Source organism: Miniopterus natalensis, chromosome 3 (genome assembly GCF_054644295.1).
Source record: "Miniopterus natalensis isolate mMinNat1 chromosome 3, mMinNat1.hap1, whole genome shotgun sequence".
Classification (NCBI taxonomy): Eukaryota; Metazoa; Chordata; class Mammalia; order Chiroptera; family Miniopteridae; genus Miniopterus; species Miniopterus natalensis.
This window is the reverse complement of record NC_142083.1, coordinates 16,260,194-16,283,993: the sequence shown is the minus strand read 5'-3', so window position 1 is coordinate 16,283,993 and position 23,800 is coordinate 16,260,194. Positions and strand designations below refer to the sequence as shown.

Below are 23,800 nucleotides of genomic sequence, written 5' to 3'. Positions count from 1 at the left end.
AGACCTAGACTCAGCAGAATCTCCAGGGTCGCTGGTTCCTTTCATTGGAGAATGATATTGAAACCAATATTTGGGCACTAAGTGTGCTCCCTGCTACCCAGGGACCATTGACTCTAAGCCTTTCAGTGGACTGAGCTAGGAAATATATCTACTTACACTAATGTGTACACGCACATATCTGTAATTGTTTCTATTACGCAAAAAATTATTTCATACTGATATCTCTGACTATAATCCCATAATATATTTTACACACAAACATCATCTTGTGTTTAATAGAGTACATTATTAAAAACACATCTTACACTTCTGACTGAAATGTTCCTATCTGAGTAATATATCAGCATTAAGCATAAGCATTAAAGATCCCCACACTAATGAGGAAATATGTGCCTTGTATTTGATGCTAAGGGATCTTTGTGAAAGTCCATATAAATGTATTATCATTAATTCCTACTCAAGTTTATCATGCTTGAAAAAGGAAAATAGCCTTAAGTAATGTGTTCATACAACCACAACTTCCTGATGGTTTTGTCAGGTGTTATACATTGAAACAATAAGAGGAGCATGAGGAAATATATTCCATAAGAAGAACCAATATATTTTCTTCTGTTAATGCATTTTAAAGAAATAAAAGCTTAAAAATGTAAAAGAAATTACAGAATATTTTTATGAAAAGGGCTAAGAAATCTTTCTTTAAACAAAATATTAAGAGCACAAACAAAATTAATGATATATTTTAATTAAAATCAAATCATGTATTCAAAATTAATCTTCACAAACCAACAGAAAAACTAGTACAATGACAGTGAGAAGATTTTTGCAATTCATGGAACAAAGTTAAGAGTATAGATTATATTATGAACTTCAATAATTAATAAAATATTGAACTTACAAGGACATAAGCTGAATATTTTTTTGAAAAGAATACTATGACTTCCAATAAGCAAATAAAGAGTGATTCCACATCAGCCATTATCAGAGTAATCCAAAATAAAATGGCAATGACATATCAATTATATTCAATTTGATGGGCAAAAATATTTAATTAAATAGAATGTCCGAAATTATCAATGATTAGCAAGGATGTGGAGTGATGGAAGCATTCACTTAGTGGTGGAAGGGCACATTGATACACAGCTTTGAAGAACCACGTGGCGATATCTAGTAAGAGTGAAAATGCAGCTAATTTCTGCCCCTGTAATTACACTCCTGCATGTACACACTAGACAACATTTTGCAAATAGGTGCAGAGATACATACAAGAATGTTTACTGTAGCTTTGTTCAAATTCCTAAAACAACTGGCAATTTTTAAAGCACTTGAATCAGAAAAAATGCAAATACAAGTAATTGCTTGACATAACTATTTCAACTATTAAATTCATGGAACTATTTTTATTAATCATTTACTGAAAAATATTTAACTACCTTGATATATATGTGAATGTGTATCTCTGACTGTGTGTGGTGGTGGTGTGTGTGCGTGCGTGTGTGACTGTGTTGAGTATGTATATCAGATAAAGAGAGTAAAAATTTTTTTTTATATTGTAATCAAAATTAACTATCCTACCTTCTCAGTCAAGGGGAACAATCACAAAAACGAATCAATATTACTAAGACGAGTCATGAACACATAAATATTTGAAAACATAGTGGGCAAGCACCATGAACTTGAATAAAAGAGGACACCACTAGAGTCAGGAGAAATGGCACATTTAGTTAAGTCTCTCAGGTGACAAAACAATACAACCAAGCATCATTTTATCGGTGAAGGCGATACATCAAAATATTAGTTACGCTCTTTTTCGTGTTCTTGTACCTGCCTGTGGCACCAAGATAAATCCCCTTATAGTTAGCCTGCCCCCTTCACTGTGGGCAGCGATACAGATGTAGAGCAATGGAAACAACTGGCACCGGAAACATGCAGGCCCAGGGAAGCCTCAACAACAAGCAGCAGCACATACCTTTCAACACCCCCAGGGCACTCGTTCAAGGGAGCCACAGGCTGCAGGAGCTCAAGGCCTGGGCCGGGTCCCCTAAGGGAAGGAACCCAGGGCTAACAGCAGCTGAGGACAAGCAGGTCACAAGCTGGCTAAAAGGACTCACTGCAAAAATCGCAACTTGGTCACAGACAGAGATCTCATTTTCAACGTTCCTACCACAGCGAAAAGGGTCTGAAAAGGGGGTAAAACCTTTATCAATGCCAGGGAGCAGGGAAAGGATCACAAACAAATCTACGGTGAGAATATGAGATGTGCCTATTTCAAGAATAATCCCGAGATATTTGCAAGAATTTCTTCCCCCAAAAAATGTTACTAAAGAAAATAGGTAGAAAACTCTGGTAAAATCCCACTATGTCTAGAATGAAAAGATTGAGGAACTGAGGTTCATCTGCTGAGCTCTGCACTTTGAATTCCTTTATTATTATTATTATTTTTTATTTAGGAAACATAAAAATATTAACTTTTTCAAAGTTTACCTACTACTATGAGAAAGAGCTAACACCAAAGGAAATTAAATTACATTTTAGCTATGAGACTTGAGGGCAGAAACAAAGGTCTGTCCACAGATTAAAGCAAAAAAACAATTAAGCATGTTTCTAAACAAGGAAGGAAGCCTCCACAGTCTCAGCCATTGCTGTGCAACAGAAACAGAGGTGATGATATGTATTTTCACTTAATTACATAACAATGTATTTGTATTTATCTGTACAAAATTCACATTAATACAAAGGAACATTGACATTTCTAAAGATAGAAATCAGGACATTATCATTTCATAGGTGAATAGGCAGAGATAAATATGCATGTGGCATTTTGCAATGAAACATGTTTGGCTCTTTAGAATTCTTCATTAGACATAAGGATATCCGCGGCAATCAATCCATGAAATAAGGTAGATTCAACTAACTCCAAGAACAACAGTGGAGGTGTCATTAAAACCAATTTACATTGCCTTGCATGAAGACTTGTATGAATAATGCAGTCATGCAGTCTCACTTATCCAAACTGACTTAAAGCACAGAAAGAAATATGAAGTCGTATTTATTGGAGCATGAGCTAGAAAGAGGCTATGTAGGAAGCTGTGCAGGAGCTCAATCCATCAGGGTTTTAAAAAACGCCGTCAACTCACATATAAGTAAAACGAAGCCCTTCAGTGATCCAAGTATTTAGCAAAAGGGAATTCTTAGCCAATGTTTTAGAAAGACAATAGTTCTTTGTAGGTAAGTATATGTGTGACCATGATATATAATATAATAAAATATCTGCCAGCTCGTCATGAATTCGATTAAAGGGCCACCATTGGTTTATTACAGGGCCACGTAAACATACTGCACCTGGTTTGGGTTAATTATTTATTGGGCAATTCTGCTGTGTACCTTTTAGATGCCTTTGCTCTGCTGCATTATTTGTGGGACAAGCAAACAGGCTCGCTTTCTTTCTCCCTTCTCCTTCTCACTAGCGCATGTTCTTTCAATCAAATAGTTCTTTTTCTTGGCAGGAACTAGGAGGAAGAGAGGGGACTGTATGTTTCATGTCCCTAATATGCTTCTGGTAACACAGAGCTTATTAAAAAGAAAAATCACTAGAGGAAGTGTTTTGTTTCCACTTTTATCAATTAGAATTTTAAACTCTATCTGTATTTGAAACTTAATGAGTAATTGAATGGGGGAAGCAGAATCATTAGTAGACATTAATATTTTATTTTATTAATATTTAATGATATTTATCTTAGTAATATATAAATTGCATTTGTATACTCATCTTTTTGGTTAGTCCCTTGGCAGTTCTGAATTTTGCACATATAATGTTTACCATTTTATTCTTTGAATGTGATAAGTGAAAAGTAAATAGGAGCAGTATTAAAACTGTGGAGCCTATATGTATGGTCAGGTCTTTAGTAAACAGTGTAGAAAAAAGACATGTAAAATTTATATCAACTTCCAGATGAATGAAGAACATAATCCATGTACCACACCAAAAAGTGATAGAGATTCCTTATGAATAAGTACAAATGTTAACTATTACATGGTGGTCTATGGTAGTCAGGCACCATTTCAATAGCAATATTAGCTTATTACCTAGAGTAGAGTCAGGCAACTTCTATGCAAAGAGCCAGGTTATTAAGTATTTTAGGATTTGCAAGCCACACAGTCTATGTTGCAATTGCTCTACTCGACCATTCAGTGTAAAAGCAGCCACATGACATTTGAATTAATATAGCTGTATTCCACTAAAATCTGCAAAAAAAATAGGTAGCAGGCGAAAAATATCTGCAGGCCATAGATTACTGACTTTTAAAGTAAAGGAACTTGCTGCCTCCAGATATGGGTTTCTTGCCAAATATGCAACTGGTTTTTATGATGTATTAATCAATGTCTAAGCCTACAAGACACAACCAAATTGGCAAGGACTTAATAGTTAGAGTCCAATATTACTTGTTGGTCACAATTAACAATAATTAATGTGGCGTATCCTTAAGTGCATCAGGAAAGTACTACATTTGTTAAATTACTTCTGCTGTCAACTGCCTTAGACAAGAAAGCTTTTCCAATGAGAGAGTCATTGTGTTTGAGTGATGGTAAGACACAGTCCCCTCCTAAAGATGGCGAAGTATTAGATAATCACTATAGTGGATACGCCCTTCATGCACTTCACCTTAGTGGTAATAACAACCACACAAGGTTAGAAGTATTATCCCCAGGTTATAGATTAGGAACCTGAAACTCATCATGAATATATACAACGACCAAGCTCACACTGATAGAAAATTAAATCAGAGCATCAAATACTGGTTTTAAATCTAACTCAAAAGCTCATGCGCTCTCTTTTTGACACGTTACTCAACTGTGGACACTGTCTACTAAAGCTCTTGTCTATTTAAGTTTTGCTTGGGAAAATGACTTGCTGTTTGTAGCCACTGCAGATTTCACTGAGCCATCATAAACTGAGCCCTGGTCAGCTTTCTTTACATATTTCATCTCTTCTGTCCTCCAAACTCAGATTTCTCCACACCCTCCTTAGATCCAAGCATGAAGCTGCCTTCTGTTCAGTGAACTGCAAGAACCTCTTACAGGAGAGCTTGTAACTTCACTGCTTTTCACTCCAAAGAGCTTTGAAGTGTTTCATTTATTACTTTCTTTGTTCTTTCCTCCAAAGTAGCCTCTCCCCTGCTTTCCTAGAAGCCTATACATATAACTGCCTTGATTTTACCCTTTCTGACCACCCCCACTTACGCTTCATTATGATTTCATTTCTCTCACACTGCTGCTTCCAGGCCTCAGCCTACAAACGTGCTCAGGCCTCGTCCAGCCTCATCTTAATCCTCCAATCCCTCAATTCTTTTGCCAATTGCTCCCCATTTATTTTACTGCAAAACCTCTTGAAAAAAGTCTATGGCCTTGAGCAAGTTTGCCACTCACTCAAATACCATTTCCCCGGGCACTGAAGCTTCTGCATCCGGAGTCTGCTGGAATTGATCGCTCAAGGTTTTCCTGCAGCCCTGGGGAAAAGCTCTCCTGATCGGCATTAACGCCAGGTATATAGATCTCTTGGTGGCAATTCATGTTGTTAATCTTTCTCTTAACTTTAAAAACATTTTCTTGGATTGCCTTTTTTCTCTGTTCTTTCCCTGGACTCTTTCAGTGACTGTCTCCTTTAAATTTCTGCTTTCCTTACAGGAAGTGCCAGTGTTGAATTTATCTCATATTTATTCTCTCTTCATACCCTTCTCCATGGGAATTTCACCAGCTTTCATAGATTCTAATATTATTCTACGCAGGTTCTGTATCTATATTTGCTCTATAGGCTCCAGATTCTCTTCCTTCCATTTTCAAGAGACTGTCTGATGTCCCTCCATGAATATATCACTAACAGGTAAAATGTAATATGGTCTAAAACAAACTTACCCCAGGCACATCCACAAAGGAAACCAATCTTTCTTCATCAACTACAGCTCAAATTTCAGCTTTCTTAAACTATTCCTCTCATATGCATGTTCATATGCATAATCACCCCCCCGCCCCGCTTATTTTCCCAGATAGCACAACTGTTGCAGGTCAGTCCTCATGCCTCCCCGTTTTATTATAGATTTTATTAACCTCATTTCTCTCAATACTTCAACTGATTACACGAGGAATCTTCACATTAGGGAGGACAATTTGCTTTACTCAAGTATACTGATTAAAATGTTTATTTCATCCTGAAACACAGGGAAACACCCCAAACAATATTTGGCCCAATATCTGAGCACTTCCTGGCCCAGTCAAGTTGAAACATAAAATTAATCATGGTTCCCTTTATACAAGGCAATACACACATTAGAGACACTGGCCATCTTTATCCCACTGCCAACAGGCACTGGCAATAGGGAGAAAAATGTTGCTCTTCACTTTACTACAAAAAGATTATTCAGTTCCAGGATCTGACCACACAGGGTCAGCATGAAAGGATGCACTTCTTACTTAAAGAAAGTTCTTCTGGGCAACAGCACACAGGGACACATCAAAGATAAAACAAAACATTAAAGGAATGAAATTAAGTTGTTAGGATTCAAGTTCACCATCCACTACAATAACTACTTCAATTTAGGCTTTTTTCATTCCTGCCTCACATTGTTAGGTGTTATTAAGTTAAAGATGTCAGTTTTAAGTGAAATTCAAATCATCCAGCAGTAAGAAAGTCCCTTCTGGAGGCTGGGTCTTGCAGGAATGGGGATCCTTAATAACTAATCTTTATTCCAGGAAATGGAATTGTACAAAGAGGTAACCTTAGGAAAATAATTATGAGCATACCTACTTTTCATTCTGCTTTTTCATATATTTAACTTTCACATTAACCTAGATGAATTGTATATGGATTCATTTAAAAGAAAGGACAAGAAATTATCTCCAAGTCCATTAAAATATATTGCCTTCAGATATTTTTAGAAGGGCAGAGTTTAAAGATGTCTAACATTTGGCTGAAAGCATAGAAGTATTCTTTCTTTGAAAGAACTTTGTAAAATGGAAATACCTGCCTCATTAAAATGATCAGTTTGCAAAGTATGAATTTTAAAGTGCATTTGTTTCTATAAAAAAAAGACCTATATTTAATGATCTAAATTAAACTTTTCCAAAAATAAATGAATGCCTTAAACTGATAAATATTTTAAAATTCAAAGTATTATCACCAGTAACAAAAAACTTTGGGATAACTATACCTTCTCAATAATATCTGTAGTTGTGTAAATAAAATAATAAATAGCTCCTTTCAAATTTTTTAATTACTATCTGTATTGATCTATAGGTATATTTATTATTGGATTATCAGAAGAATTTATATATGTGCTTATTTCTAAATAGGTGCTATTGATCTCAGCTAAAGTTTTTTTGAAAATTACATTCTTCATTACAGAACTTTCTTACTTCTTCTGGAGTCCTCTTATTTTAAATGCATCCACATGTACTTCTCGTAAATTTTTTTATATAAATGTGTTTTAGATACCTTACCCCAAATCTCTCAGTACTTATATAGATGACAGAGATAGAGATAGAGATAGAGGTAGAGGTAGAGATGTAGATTTATTTCATATTAGTTCTCTCTCTCTGGAGAATGCTTACTAATAAACTTGCCCATTATGAAATATTAAGTCATTGCTGTTTTCTTAAGCCACTAAGTCTAGGGGTGGTTTGTTAAAAAGCATTAGATGACTAAAACAGGGCAATTAACAGTTATGTAACCAAGGGATAATGAACAGTTTTGTTAAAAATTTAGTGTTATATAATCTCATTACCTTTAATAACTTTTGTAATGCGCATTTTATGATTCTTTAGACTACCTGATCACCCGTTGCATTTTTCTCTCATACACTTGATGCTGTTAGACTAACATTCATGAATTCAACATATTTCGCCCGGCCGGGCGTGGCTCAGCGGTTGAGCATCAACCTGGGATCCAGGTGATCAGGGTTCGATTTCCGGTCAGGGCACATGCTTGGTTGTGGGCTTGATTGATGACTCTCTCATCATTGATGTTTCTATCTCTCTCTCTCCCTCTCCTTTCCTCTCTCTGAAATCAATAAAGATATATTAAAAAAAAAATTCAACATATTTCATAGTGTTATCTTTAGATTCAAAAAATTGAATTTTTCATATTATTTTTGTGAGGTAAAGGGGTTCTGAAAGTATTAATTGAAAAGCTGGGATATGCTAATGTAAAATTAAAGGGATTTTAAATTATGAATTGAAAAGGTAAGCTTTAGTATGCTAATACGTTATTTTCCAAGAGACAAATATAAAATTGGACTTTCCCAGAATTTATTTGACTGCATAACTGTGGGGAGAGGCAATGAAAATATATATGCTTTGTTCTCAAGTGGAGAATTTTTGTTTTGCGCTCACTTTGACCTTTACCCCATCGCAACCCTGGGTACCTACATACTACTTCTGATCTTGGATCAGCAATTTCATTATTTTTGGTCTTTACTTCTTTGCTCATATGTATTTAAAAAACCGAGCAGTGTATCTAGTTTGTATGCTTCCATGAAGATTTTTATATAATAAATATAAAGAGGTATTATTTTAAATGAAAATTAAAATAGTAATTACCATATTGCATGTTAACAATTGTTGCTTTGTTATTGTTTCCTAGCTGAGGCATTTCAATAGATATTGGAAATGGTGTTTTTACAGGTCCTAGTGTACTTATTTATTTGTTGAGGCTTACGCTAATGTGTTGAATCGAACAATATCATATATGACTTTGATAAAGTATAGCAATGCTGATTGTCCTGCCTAAAACCCTCCTTCTTTCTTAGAAACTCTGTAGAGTATATAACAGAACATTTCAATTTAGAAAACATGCATTACTGAAAAAGCAGAGATAAAACCACTAAACTAGTGATCACAAATTAAATCTATTTGGGGATACTGAACTACTTTTTGTTTATTTTCATTGCAGGTTAATTGTATGAACTTTAAGTTACACATTTCAATGCTTATCTCAGCTCTGAGTTCACTTGACTGCACAAAGACCTCTCCTTAGCTTTTTTTTTTATGGTTTTCCTGATGTAAATGGCCTCCTGTGTGACCTATAGAAATAACACTGAATTTTAAAAAGAATACTCAAAATTCATTAAAAAGATTAAAGCAATAACCCTTGGGCTTTGACCCCATCAGTGCTGACCTACCGAGAGGCTTTGCTTCCGAATCCTGCAGACCAAATACACACCTTCTGTTATGACCTTGAGACACAGACATTTCCTTACTGCTCTGTTAATAGAAAATGAGCACACGGGCAGGCTGAAACTTTTAGTAATATGCATATCAAGCAAAACTTTAAAGGTAAAGAGATTAAATATTGGTAAAGAAATGTTCTTTATATTCAACTGCCACCTGGGTAAGAATGTGGCTGCTAACTCGTGGTGCAAATAAAGCTCCCTTAAAGACGATTGAAGAGTAATGCCTGAGCTCGAAAAGGAAACACTGAAGTCCACTCCAGTGGGTGGAGCAGAAAGGTTAACTCCAAATAAAAATTATATGTTTATGAAATCTCAACAGAGTTTAAGGTAGTGGTGTCATGTCTTAGAACTTTAAGACTGGGAATGACTGCTGTGTTTGGTCACCTGCAATTGTCTAGGCCAGGTGTATCAGTCAACTCCAGCTGCCATAGCAAAATACCATAAACTCGATGGTTTGTATAACCAAAATTTATTTTTCACAGGTCTCGATGGTGGAAGTCTCAGATCAGCATGTCCCTTGCTTGCAGCTGTCCACCTTCTCATACGGTGGAGAGAGAAACAAGCCCCCTGGTGTCTCTACTTACCAGGGCATTAATGCCATCAGACCAGGGCTCCAGCCTTATAACCGCATCTAACCTTAACTACCTACCATATATCCCATCTTCATGTATCACCACATTGGGAATTAGGGCTTCAACATATGGAGCCTTAAATTTATGCAGACAAAAACATTCAGTCCAAACACTGAGGTTTTCTAGCCATGGCACTACACACATTAGGGGCTAAATTATTCTAGGTTGTGGGCAGCCTGTGTACTGGAGGATGCTGAGCAGCACGCAATAAACAGAATCCAAAACCTGACTCATCTCTCTAGTCCTATCTCGGCAAGTTGCCGCCAGTACTGTCAACAGCACGTTCCTGGCCCGGAGGGATATCTAGGGAGGCCTCATAATCCTCCTGGCTTCACCTCCACCTCGCCCCTACAGTTCATAGTTGATTCCCTCTCCCCTGGAGTAAACCCTTCATCTCTTCACCCCTGAATTACTGCAGTACTCTCAGCCAATATTCTCAGCCAATCTCTCTAGTTTCACTGCATATCACTTCTCTGGCAACTCTTACAATTTTTCTCAGGGAAATTCTTTCTTCAAAAACCATTAACAAAGGTGATATAGTCACTGTACTGTAAATTCCAAACTTTCCTGATCAGCTTGAAGGCGGGGTTTCTTTCTCAGCATCAGTACCACTAACATCAGGGACAGGAAACCCTACTATTGTGGGGAGCCTTTGTGTACATTGTGGGATGTTTAGCAGTGGCCCTGGACTCTACCCACTAGATTCTAGTGACACCACCAGTCTCCCATTTGTCACAACCAAAAATACCTGTAGACACTGCCACACATCCTGAGAGAACAGGGAGGAGGAAATCACACTCATCTGAGAAACAGTGGTCCAGATAGGACTCCTCAAACTACCCTGTTGAAGAACCAGTTTTTCCCCCAATGTATTTCAGGTCGATAATTTTGTAAAAACATTTATGCAACACTTATGCTCACTTTGTGTTTGGTTTATCTCAAACATCAAAACATTTAAGGAGTAGCCCTGATATATGTACCACATTAAAATAGAGCACCACAGACCTCTAGTCAGGAGTTATACAAATCCATTATACAATAACGTAGGTGGCAAATTCAATAATATTACAACTCATAGATAGAGACTTGTAAATGGCTCTAAGCAAAACTTACACATACGAAATATTAAGGAGTTCCTTACAAGGGCAAGTGATGCATGTGCACACTGATATTCTGTGTTGTACTAAATCAGTGTCTGTTCATATTTGTACATACATCTCTTGAATGAATGAGTGAATGAGTGAAAGTACACTTAGAAGTTTTCCTCCTTAATCTACCTAAGGCAGATGAGTTCACTGAGTGAGGATGCACTGAGGTGGGGCTCTGTAAGAACACAGGCTGCACCTGCACATCTCCAAGAAAGACGCTGAGCACACGGTAATAGCTCAATTAATATATGCTGAGTTAAAGAGAGTATTAGTCATTCTGACTATTTTACCAGTTAATGAAAGAATGAGTGAGTGAACAAAGACGGATGGAATAGTTTTTCTTGAAAAGGGTCGTGGAATTTTTTCCAGTGTCAGACTGCACAACAGATTTTTTTCTTGCCCACAAGGTTTGTACTGTCAAGATGATATATGGTATGAAAATACATGTCAGAGCTCAGTGTAAATATGTGATGTTTATAAACTAAGATACAGATAAATGGCCAAATAAATGAGGTGATGCCAAAATTCAATTCCAGGAGAAGTTTGCTCATTTGTCCTTGAGGGTGGACATAAAACTATGTATGAGTGAATGAATGAGCTGGATGTATGCAATCTCTACAGATGCCTTGCATCCCAAAGCTTCACAGTTGCACCGTTTAATCAAAGTAGCAAGGTTATAAAAACTGTATCTCCAAAACAGAACCCAATCTTGGTTTCAAATGATTTTATGATGTCAGCTCAACAATTTGATCATATTGCTTGAGTTGTAAAATGTTAAGACAGCTATCAGGCTGTTTTTAATTTACTCTCTTGGCCTGGATCCACTCTAGTTCTTGTAACATTCTGTCAGCACTATTTCCCTATTGAATGCCAATGAGATGTTCTACTGTGATTTCTTGTTTTTAAGCCAATATTCCAAGTGAACAACAAAACGTGTGTGATGATCGTCGGAGACAAAACATTTTTTTCAGCATAGAGCAATTATGTATTTTTTAATTACCAAATTATCACACAATATAGCTTAAGGACAAGAGTTTATGTGTGTGCATGTGTATATACTACATATATATGGAGAAATGCTATATCACTTCATTAATTAAATATTATATTTAAGAAGAAAATTATACAAATTGTAGAAACTGTGATTTATTTGTGCTGAACTCCACAGAGTGGGTTTCTTTGCCAATTAAAATTTTCCTATACACATTATTAGATCTTTAGAATAAAAGCCAGAAAAGGAAGAATATATCTATCATACTTTGAAAGCAGCTGTCTTCACATCTAGTACTTTTATGGTATAAAGACCTTCCTCTGAAGCTATTTTTAATACACAAATTGCTATACAGTTTGAAAAATCCGTTTATAAAATTCCAAGGCTACAGTACTTATAAGTGATTATATGCATTAGTAACAAAATGATTTACACAGCATTACTTTTTGTAGCCTATTACTCTGGTGAAATTAAAATGATTCCACTTACTTTCAAATTTAAAGAATACATTTATTGTGTAAAACCATGTTCACTCGTACAACCCTGGCATTTGTTCACCAAGAGTTTTAAGAAAACACCAGAGAGATCCAAACTTGAAAAAAGAAAAGAAAGAGAAGTGTTAATTCTGTTAAGTAAAATTACACATATATGGAAATTCTTTCCAAAGTTTTAATCAGTTACCCATACCTGTGCCTCATGGTTTGCAGTCTCTATATTTTTAATACTTCTCTGTTGAGATGTTAAAATGATCTCACTCTTCCCGGCCGATGTGGCTCAGTGATTGAGCATCTACCCTTGAACCTGGAGGTAAAGATTCGATTCCCAGTGAGGACACACGCCCAGGTTTTGGGCTCAATCCTCAGTAGGGGGCGTGCACGGAGGCAGCAGATCAATGATTCTCTCATCGTTGATGTATCTCTCTCTCTCCCTCTCCCTTCCTCTCTCTGAAATCAGTAAAAACATTTAAAAAATGTGTCTTGCTCTTACTGGTAGGGTTATCTTGGTAAGGAAGAGGGGATATTCAGTCTCATGGTCTCCAAGAGCAGTCATTTGTTTCCTGGTACTGTATCTAGGTTTGTATTTTTAGAAGTGACTAATAAGTCCTGCGTAAAAGGCATTTCTGCCAGGAGGATTAATTGTAGCTATCATGCTCACTGAGACATGAAAGGCCCCACCTTCTGTCATGAGAAGACAATGGTATGAGACACCTGAGTGACACCTCCTCTGTCAAAGCCCCATAACATCCCACCTGGACATGCAGCTGCTACAGGGCGTGGGCTGTTTGCCAAAACCTCTTCATTTCATGTTGCCGCCTCTTAATTTGCACGTGAAGTGTCAGATGAAATGCTCAATGCTCAGCGAAACCATGTAAAACCCTAGCATCTAAAATAGACATAACTTTAGTTAGGTTCTTTGGTTAATCTCTTCTCAAGTAGGATCTATGCTTCGAGACTTTTCCAAAGACATGCCTGCCACAATTAGGACTAGAACGAGGATTTTTCTGGCTCTTCCGGGACTTGAACCCAGTGCCAAAACCCTGTAACTCTCCTCAATTTTGTGAATTGAAGAGAATTGATTCATGGATATCTGTTTTTATTTTCTCAGAATGCAAAGCCACTAAAGATGAGGTGTACTGACTTTATGTTAATTTTATAGATCACTGTGATAAGTTTTGAAAGAGGTACCTGCCTTAGAAAAATGACTATAACATTACTTTTAAGAGATGGTAGATTTCTGATCATGGTTATAATTTGTAATATTTATTCAATGTTAATGACTGCAATTTAATTTTTATCTGCAGGGTAGAATAAGAGAGATAACATTACTATATCTCTTAGTGTAACTCTGATGTTCTTGCTGACATAAACTTCCTATTACATAAACTTTACCTTGTTTTCAAAAGCAAAAAAAGTACTTTATTTTAGTAAATTATTATAGATGTTGCCCCTGAAACCAAACTGAAAACTTCCTGGAAAATAATTGGTAGAAAATAAGTGGATAGAGAAAAAAAATGATCCAGATCTCCCAATGAATGTTGAATCGTGATTACTACTAAGTTATTTTAATAGCACAGCCGTAAACCAATTTTAGTGATTTATAATCATCAGGAGAGTCCCCAGAAGTGGCCTTGAAATTAATGATAGGTTTGCATTTAAGTAACCCTCCTTTTACAATGTTTTTTTCTAAGAGGAACTTCCTTAAGAGAAATACTTTGACTTAATTACTGAGACAGTTCATGTTTATCACCTTTGGCTGCAGTGGGGAATTTTTAAATGAATGAACAGAAATGTGATTCTTTTCTCTCATGAGGTGCAAGAGCAGTGAAGTAATGTAAGTCATGAAGAAAAATCCTAAAAATGGTAACACTTGTCAACAGAAACTAGGACATTGAACTTAATTGCTTCAGTTAATGATGCCTATGATACAGATTTCCGTACTCTCTGCAAAAGTGTGTGTGAAATTCACAGATGCTTGACTTCAATTTTATGTTCATCGGCATTGATAATTTTTGTCAAGAGCATATAAATAGGCGAATAGCAATAATTATGATTTGTTCATAAGGCATTTTCCTATGTGTGTCTTCTTAAATAAAAAAGATGATTTTCCTACTGATATATACTTAATAAGGTCAAAGAACACCCTTGACTATAAATTCCTACAACTCTTCAATTAAGAGGAAAAAGCAGTAAAATTGGAGCCAGGGGAATTAGGTTCATACTTAACTGCTATATTGAGTTAACTGCGAGACTTAAGGCAAATAAGTTATCTTTCAGCCTTTAAGTGCCAAATGGAGTTAAAAATACCTCTGCCACATATAATATAGAGTTTATAGGAGAATCAAATGAGATAATGGAAATAAAACATGTAAATCAAAATGAGGAAGGTGTCAAAAGGTACAAAATCCAGGTATAAGATAAATAAGTCCTGAGTATGTAATTTACAGCATGGAAACTATAGTTAAAAAATACTGTGCTGGCCCGGCCGGGCGTGGCTCAGCGGTTGAGCATAGACCTGGGATCCAGGCGATCAGGGTTCGATTCCTGGTCAGGGCACATGCCCGGGTTGAGGGCTCCATCCCCAATGACTCTTTCATCATTGATGTGTCTGTCTGTCTGTCTCTCTCTCTCCTTTCCTCTCTCTGAAATCAATAAAGATATATTAAAAAAAAAAAAATACTTTGCTGTATATTTGAAAGTTGCTAAAAGAGTAGATTTTAAAAGCACTCACCACACACACACACAAATTGTGTTTATGTAAGGTGGTGGGTGTGTTAAATGACCTTACCGTGGTAATTATTTTGCAATATATTACATTATACACCTTAAAGTTACACAATGTTGTATTTCAATAAAGCTGAGAAAAAAATCAAGACTTCCCTCTTTCCCCTCATGAAAAAAGTAAAAAATTAAAAAGAAAGATTTGAAGTAGTGAAAGAAGACAATAACGGGGCACAAATATGTCCATTTTCTCTTCTCTCCTTTACGTTTTCTCCTTATCACAACTGCTTTCCACTGATGCATAGCAATATGAAATTAGGCAGTGCTCACAAAGGGAGATTCCTGCTGTTTAAAATCTGATGAAAAATTAAACAGCCGAAAGAATGACAAGACGATAACTGATGAGGATAGATTGGTTCCATGTATAATGAAATAAAACCATCCAGCGACAGCAACTCACTGCACATAACAGTTCTGGGCCCTCTCACTCTATAGCAAGACCAGGTCCTTTCCTACCAGCTCAAGAACCATCACATTCGGCAGGGGGGTTAAAACGGTGCCCAGAGGGTCAGACTCGCAGAGCCTCATCCTTGAGTATAGGATAACCCATCATCAAATGGCGCTGCTTTTCTCCCCCTCGGTGACCAGTGATTAGAGGATTTATGAGCCCCCATGGGAGAGGAAACTGCAGGTGGCCATCATTTTTTTAAATTAGAGAAAAGCTAAGTGTAAACTATATTCTAATGAGAAGTGGGACCTCCGTGCCCTGTCGGTAGCAATGCAGACCGGTGCAGCCATGGTGGAAACCACTGTGAGGTTTCCTCAAAAACTTAAAAATGGAACTGCCTAATCACCCAGTGATTTGCTTCTGGTATACATTCTAAGAAACCCAAAACACTAATTTAAAAGAATATATGCACCCTCAGACCATATATTTTAAACCATTTGGTAAGCATTTACAAAAATAAAGCTATGTCCTGCATTTAGTATATGTATAATCCTTAATAATTATTGTTTAACCCATAAATATCTCCTTTCATACATTTAAAATGATGTTAAATAAACATGTAAAATATAATTATATTCAAACTTTTTCACATTTGTTTGACATCTTTAAACTAATATATAATTACTAAAGTACAAGATGAAATGATCAGGTCAACAGAGAAAAATTTTATTGGTAAAGAATTATGTAAAATATTTGTTTCATTAATTATATATACGAGTTAAATAATAATGTCAGTAAAGTACTCTCTAGATTTGTTGTGTCAGAAACTACAGTTTTACTTGATACAGTCATGTGTTTAATTCTATAGCAAATGAAATAAAGATTCATATTAATTATACTAACTATAAAAGCAATAGCAGCAGTAAATAAAAGTAAAAAAGAGATATTGGTGAAAACTGGCATTTTCAGACCATTTTATTGCATAAGTTCCTTTGTGTAAACAAAGCAGTCGCTGAACTTCCATACATACAGCCAGTTTACTTGAGATAATGTTAAGTAATGCCCTGTCTCTAAAATATTGTGAGACCTTGATTGCATACCTGGAGAAAAGACTGCTCTCTAAATTTTCAGTTAACTTTATGGTAGATTCCACCATAAATCACAGAACACAAAATATTGAGCAACGTTCTCTTATATCCAACATCTCAATTTACTAAAGTGTGTCACTTCTACATAATAAAGAAGGGAGAAAAATGCAATGTGGTGTACCAGAACAGATAGGCGATCTACCATTGCATGAGGTATCAAAGTAAATTCATTTTCCAGGCCTTCACTTACAATCTTAATGCTTAAATATTTCACGGTGTTACAAAAGGCAAAGCTATTTATCTTACTCTTATCCCAAGCAAATGCAAAACAAATAAGCTAATCTATTCAGTATTCCATCTGAGATATATATATATGTGTGTATATACATATATTTCAAAATTGGGATCTTAAAGTGCTTCAGATGGTCATGCATTAGTAGACAACTTCTGCCTTTTAAATCATACTGACACATCTTAAATGGTGCACTGGACTCTGGATGATAAACACACATGCAATATACAGATGATGTATTATAAAATTATGCACCTGAAACCTATATAATTTTATTAACCAATGTTACCCCAATAAATTTAATAATTTTTTAAATAGTGGTGCACGCCCATTTGGGGGCTGTTTTACAGAACATATGCTAAAAATAGTGACTTACAAAAAGTTCACCTTTACAACTCTTGTAATTCTAAAAGACAAAACAGTTAAGTAGCCAAACTTAATAGAGTTAGTATGAAAGTTATTTTTAAAGCTTATTTTGTGAATTCTAGTCCATTATCTACTAATTCTCTTTATCTAGAATAAGAGATCTGTTACACAGTCGCATGTACACTTCAGTCAATAATACTGAGAGACAGAGATGTATCTTAATCTTAAGAAGCTAGTAACTCACCTTCTCAATGACTGGCAGGTGATTCAGAATGCTGAGAATACAAATGCATTAATTAGCTGTTGGCCCAATTGTCCTCAATGAAGAATGGATGTGTTTTTAAAAGAACATTGCCAGATAACATGCCATCCTTATATTTTCTAAACTATACCGTTTTCCCGATTACATAATCTTAGTAAATAACACTCTCTTTTCATTTATTGTTGCATCCTAAATTTATGATAAATTAAAACACGTGGCAATATATTCCAGTTCTGTTCATATAGTCAATGCAGGATGAAAATAGAAAAATGCACTTTTATAAACAATGGATTGATTATAGTTTAGTTTGATATGTTTGTTTGTTATGTTAGTTTGTTATAGCTTGTTTGATATGTTTTGATAGTGGGTTAATTAACATTAATTATACAGACAGTCGCTGATTTATGATGGTTTGACTTAAGATTTTTGACTTTATGATGGTGGGAAAGCGATACATATTCAGTAGAAATGGCGCACTGGATTTTGAATATTAATCTTTCCCCAAGCTGGTGATATGCAGTAGGTCACTCTCTCCTGATGCCAGGCAATAGCAGTGAGCCCCAGCTCCCAGCCAGGCACATGATCACAAGAGTAAACAACTGATATTCTGCAGTATAACTGCTGCTGGCATTTTCAGATATTGTATGCTGAGCACATTTAAGGTAGGCTAGGCTAAGCTATGGTGTTGAGTAGGTTAGGTGCATTAAATGCATCTTTAACTTACAATGGGTTTATGGAGACATAACCCCTCCCCTCAAGACTATTTGACCCCAAATACATGTCTCAAGATTTGCTTTTGAGAAACCCAAACCTATTATTTTGGGGGGGGGGGGGGGGGCATGAGGGAATAAAAATTTTACTTTTCTATCATTGGATCTCCCAACATTGCTAGGCGTAGCATCTCAAATCTCAAATCATGTGAATCATGGCCAAGACCCTTAATGATCTTTTATCAACTGTGGGATTTATTTGTTTCAGTTTGGTTTTTTGTTTGTTGTTTTTTTGATAGAGTTGATTTGTTTTTCAGTTAACTGACAGTGTTTTATGATGATCCATTCTGTATATAACCTGTCTGTCAATAAAGAAGGAAATATTGATATGGGGCAGTAGTTGCAATTCACCTAGTAGTGGCTATGTAGTTCTAAAAAATTGGAACTTTCTAATATAGAGAGATATTTTATAGATTTATACTATCCTTATTGGTGTCGTGGTTAATCTCCAAAACAAAAATCCATTGTGAGACAACTGAACATTGATTTCATAACAGACATCAGGTTTTGACTGACAATCTCCAGATTTTACAAAAGATCAAACGCAGCTTAACTTAAAAGATTTTCCAAAGTTCTCTCAACTGTGGCTGATATTTGTAACTTTCTTACACAACAAACTTCTTGACAGCTCTCACTGTATCTGTTGCCTCTACTTCATTGTCTCACTCAGTTCCTGTCCAAATTGGAATTAACTCCAACAACTGCACTAAATTACCTTTAAAGTAATTCATCCACAACTTTACCCCACCAACTCAAGTCACTTTTTGGTCTTCCTTTCATTCAACTTTCACAGCAACATTTTTCACAATCATCACTTCTTGAAACAGAATCTAGGACTCCCTCTCTCCTTGTTTGGTTCATATCTCAGTAATGTATTTCTCCTTCTCAGATCAACAATGTATAATGAAATACTTTTAGGTTTGGTTGCTAGGCCTTCTATAATTCAATCCTGGAGTAACTCCATCTAGTGATAAAATCTTAAATCATTTGTACCTTGAACTTTGATCTCATTTACAAACTCCTGACTGGCATTTCCCATTGCCAGTTATAAATCTGATTGCCTAATAAGCTGATTAAACTTACATGTCAGACTCAGAAATCCAGTTTCTCTGCACAAACCTACCCCTCATGTAAGGTCTCCTCTCATCAGTATATGGGCTTAACTCCCCTAGGTGCTCAGGATAAACCCACGGTGGAAGTCATTCTTCATTCCTCTCTTCCATGCACCCAACACTGAAAGCTTCAGAGCATCCAGTTCATTTTAATTCCAATGTATCTCCAGAACTTACTAAAGATCTTTACCACTACAACTTGAGCCCAAATGATCATTTTTTTTTGTCCACATACTGCAAGCAATGGTTTCCTTAATATTATTCCTACTTCCTATAAACCACTCTTCAGCCAGTATACAGTATAACCATTTAAGTGCTTAAATATGATTATAACATGAATTGCAAAATGGTACAGTCACTTTGAAAGACAGTTTGGAGGTTTCTTATGAAAGGAAAGATACTTTTATCATTGTATCCAGCAATTGTGCTCCTTGGTATATACCCAAAGGAGTTGAACACTTATGTCCACACAAAAACCTGAATACAGATGTTTATGGCATTTTTATTAATAATTGCCATAACCTGGAAGCAGCTAAGATGTCCTTCAGTAGGTAAATGGACAAAGAAACTGAGCTACATTCAGAGAGTGTAATATTATTCAGCACCAAAATGAATGAACTATTGAGTCATAAAAAGACATGGAAGAAACTTAAATGCATATTACTAAGTGAAGGAAGCCAATCTGAAAAGGCTACATACAGAATGAGTCCACTATATAACACCAGAGGCTAGGTGTCAGGCAGGGATGACTAGGCACCATGTACAGGAGATATTTAGGGCGTGAAAACTATTCTCTGCAATAGGATGATGGTGGATAACAATCATAATATATGTTTGTTAAAATCAAAGAAAGTACACCACCAAAAATTAACTGTAATGTAAACTATAGACTTTGGGTAATTATGATGTGTCGATGTGTGTTCATCAATTTTAAGAAATGTATCACTCTGGTGAAGGATGTTGATAATGGGGGCGCTGGGCATGAGGATGGCAGGAAGCATATGGAAAATCTCTGTACCTTCCACTCAAAATTGCTGTGAAACTAAAACTGCTCTAAAAATTAAGTCTATTTTATATTGCAAAAAGAGTACATTGGGAATATTTATTTAATGAGTAAGTTGTTGACACAGAGATGATTCATAGGAATGAAGGTCATTTCAATGTTTAAAATTAACATCTAATGAACAACTCATTAAATGTAACACAGCTGCATTTAAGGTACATCCAATACAGAGATAAACCCAGTATGTATCTGTCTCAGAAAATAATGCTCATTACAATAGGCTATCTATGTAAGGATGTCTGCTAGCTACTGACTTCATTTAATTGCACATAGATATTACTAAATTATTTATTTTACATGCCTGTGCTATGATATGAGCCATTTATCATAGAGAAAAAATAAAAACAAAAATCAAACAAGGGCTTTTAAAGTCTGCTTAAATGGAGTTCATTGTAGTGATCTAGCTATTACCCTCTTAATCATGGTGATAGGACACTATAATTAAAATAAAAACAAAATGCTGCTTACCAAAGAAGAGTATATCTTCCTTGAAAAAGATCTCACGTGAGTGATATATTACTTAATCTGGCACAGCATACTACTCGATTAAGCAGATTAAATAAAAATTCCTCATTGCCAATCAGCTGAACTCCTAATACATCCTTTCTTCCCAACCACCTAGTTTCATCTTAAATTTATGTTCTTGTCTCTTCTCTCACAGAGGAACAGAGAGAGAGAGAAGGGCAGGTAGAAAGATGGAGGGGGGAGAGGGAGCGATAGAGAGGGAGAGGAAGGAGAACTCTAGGGCTTCAAGTTGATACAACAGACACATTGCACATATTCTTTTATAAATTGGAAAAGTACAACTTAAAGCAAATAAGGGCATGGATTTTCTCACGGGAAAACAATAAAAAATAAATAAATCCAACAGCTCCAGGCTGAATCTTTCTTTGGATGCTTCATTTACATCATGTCTTCACAATAAACCAACCATGCAGTGAAAGCAGCTGTACATCTATGGAAAATAAAACATCATCTCTTTAAAAATATCCTCAAAATGAGTGGTGTGTGGGAAGGCTATCCAACCTTTCGTTCTTCTGAAAGGAAAAAAAAATTGAAAAATATAGAAACTCAAAAAATACAGTGTCTTCTTTCAAATTTCTTTTTAGAATCATAGATTTTAAATATGAAATAAGTAAGCCAGAGATGTTGTGTTTTCTCCCAATACTTTAAAATGATTTCTTACTTTATGATCATCTTCAACAGCTGATTTTTATAGACATTATACTTGATGTGTGTCTAAACCCATATCTCAATTCAGCATTTCCTTAAGCATCTATTTATTTAAGAATTCATATTTTTAAGATTATTCATATTTATACTTTACATTATATTATTGAGATTTTCAAGCATATTATTGAAAAAGTACATAATACCATAATAAAATAAAAACAAAAAATAAAGACCAAGAAAGATATGCATTACTATATATGTATATACACACACACACACACATACATATTACTTTTTTTTAAAAAAAGGACACATATTTACTAGATGTACAATTGTTACAAGTCAAACTGTATTTTTGAGAAACGTTTTGGAAATTAAAGCACAATAGAGAAACACAATCTGCCACATCTCATTATTTGCTAGGGAAAATATTTCAGTTTTTCAAGGGAAGAAATAAGTTTCCACATTCAGTTTAAAAATAAGTTTTAACGTGGTGTAAAGCAGGACATAATGAGAGAGGCAATAGATTAAAATTGGCCAGGGAATCAGGCCAAGTAAACAATCTATGGGTCCCCTCGATATTCAGTGCATGAACCCAGAAATTCTTCAGTCCAGCCTATCTATTGTTGAGAAAATAGGTATGGAGAGATCCAGGATGATATTATGTGCTAGCCACTGGTTGTTTTAGAATTTCAACTGATGATCAAATTCATATATAGTGTTGTTTTTTATATAACTTTTGGTTGCAGAAATAATTCTTTATTGGCCCGGCCAGTGTAGCTCAGTGGTTAAGCATCGACCTAGGATCCAGGCCATCGAGGTTTGATTCCCGGTCAGGGCACTGGCCCGGGTTGTGGCCTCGATCCCCAGTCGGGGGCCTGCAGGAGGCAGCCGATCAATGACTTTCTCATCATTGATGTTTCTCTCTCTTTCCCCCTCTCCCTTCCTCTCTCTGAAATCAATAAAGACATATTTAAAAATAATATTAATTCTTTATTGTATATAAGATGGCTGTTTTTCAGATCAAAATTTTTCTTAGAAAATATTGACAGACTGCCTTAACATTTCCCTCAGCTTGACGAAATTTTAGACAGTTTCCTTTCTGACTATAGGCCCCTGACTTCCCTTTTAGAAAATCTGCAATTGTCAGTTCTTCTTTGACATGTACATCTTCTCCCAGCCTCTTGCCAGTGCTGTAAATGAAGAACACCGTTCTCAGGGACTTGGCGACAATCCACTTTGAATGGAAGAGTCAAAAAGACAGAGCCCCTGTCTCTCAGTCTCTGTGGGTGGGCAGGAGCCTAAACTAAATAAGGGCCAATTAACTAACAGCCGTGGCCCGATCACACTGACCAACCTCCTCCCAGCATCTCCAGGACTCTTCCAATAGCTCACCCCAGTATTTAAATTCTCCTGCCTTTTGTTTCAGGGGAGTTGAGTTTAATCTCTCTTCCCTATTGCAATAGTCTTGAATAAAGTCTTCTTGCTTATTTAACTCCTCCAATCCATTTTTCTATCACAATATACTGTACATGTAACAACACATATGTGCATGATTAATTTTTAAAACACACGTTTTCACATATCCTAAAAGAAACAGACTAAGCTAAAAAAAAACAGAGATCAGTGACTTGAAAGCATATTTTCTCTCTACAAAAAATTATTTAAATAGTAAGAGCTATATGACAATATAACAATTTAATCTTGACAATAGGTCAGGAGCACAGTGGATGGAGTACCTCCTACTCGGCTCTGATAGTCCGTGAAGGGATTGCCTAGGAGGTTTGCCTGAATGGAAAATTGAACAATGACTGTAATTTTTACAGATGAACAAACAAACAAACAAACAAAGGCATTTTCCGCTTTTCTGTCTAATAAAATAGGCATGCAAAGTAATCATCTAAACTAACAGAAAGTGGGTGTGGTGGAATGAGAAAGGGAAAAAGAAAGAACATAAATGTAATATGCAAAAATCACCTTTAGTGGGCTGATCAATCTCTTCTTAAACTTATAGAA

General features: G+C 35.8%; 1 protein-coding gene across 1 annotated transcript in view; it reads right to left on the bottom strand.

Annotated features, from left to right (window-relative positions):
* CDH12 (cadherin 12) overlaps nt 1–23,800 on the bottom strand; it is a 510,823-nt gene that overhangs the window by 436,393 nt on the left and 50,630 nt on the right. The window lies entirely within an intron of this gene.